Here is a 1007-nt window from a genome sequence, read left to right on the forward strand (position 1 = left end):
CAAGTGGTTATGGCTGCGGACTCACATTCAGAAGGTCATGAGTTCGAATCCCGCTCAGGAATAGTCCAAGTTAAATATTAGTTTTTACCTTTAAATTTTATTTTTACCTCAAAACTGTTCACTGCAGGTGAAAGATTTTGTTTTTTACTTTTTACTTTTTTTTTATTTTTAACACATTTTGGACAATGCTCCCAACCTTAGTGGGAACAGTTTGGAGCGGGCTCTTCCTCTTCCAACATTTTTGTGCACTAGAGCACAAAGCAAGGTCCATAAAGACATGGAAGACAGAGTCCTGAACTGAACGCCATAGAACACCTTTGAGATGAATTAGAGCAGAGACTGAGAGCCAGACCTTCTTCACCAACATCAGTGTGACCTGACCAATGAGCTTTTGGAAGAATGATCCAGAGTTCTTATAAATACTCTCCTCATCCTTGTGGACAGTCTTCCCAGAAGAGATGAAGCTGCAATAACAGCAAAAGATGGAGCAACATCATAATGAACTCTGGGTTAGGAATGAGATGGAACTTTAGTTCAAATGTGAGTAAAAGCAGGAAAGCCAATACTTGTCCACATGCATCAGGTAACTCCAACCCCCACACAACCTGTTAGTTCAAATACACATTAAGTACTACATGCTGCATTAACATATACATGGGCAAGTTAATGGCTCACCAGTGACCCACCATGACACAACAATGGGCTCTCAGACTAAAGGGGGAGGGGGGACTCTTCCCTGCGCAAATTTGCGCAGGCTTAGGACTTCTAGTGTTAACAATGTTGGCAAATAATATGAGTTTTCTTCATTTTGCTCCCTATCATTTATGAACTGTTTATGTTTATTTACTATTATTTCAATGTTGGGTATTGTCACTAAATGAAAAAAAAAAAAGTTAATAGACTTGGTCGCCACAAACCGAGTAAACATTTGCGTAAACTAGTCATACCAAAGACTGACTTTCATGCTCAGTTAAATGTTCTTCAATATCTTCTCAATTGAATCTTTC

The sequence above is a fragment of the Oryzias melastigma genome, linkage group LG1, assembly GCF_002922805.2.
Source record: "Oryzias melastigma strain HK-1 linkage group LG1, ASM292280v2, whole genome shotgun sequence".
Lineage (NCBI taxonomy): Eukaryota > Metazoa > Chordata > Actinopteri > Beloniformes > Adrianichthyidae > Oryzias > Oryzias melastigma.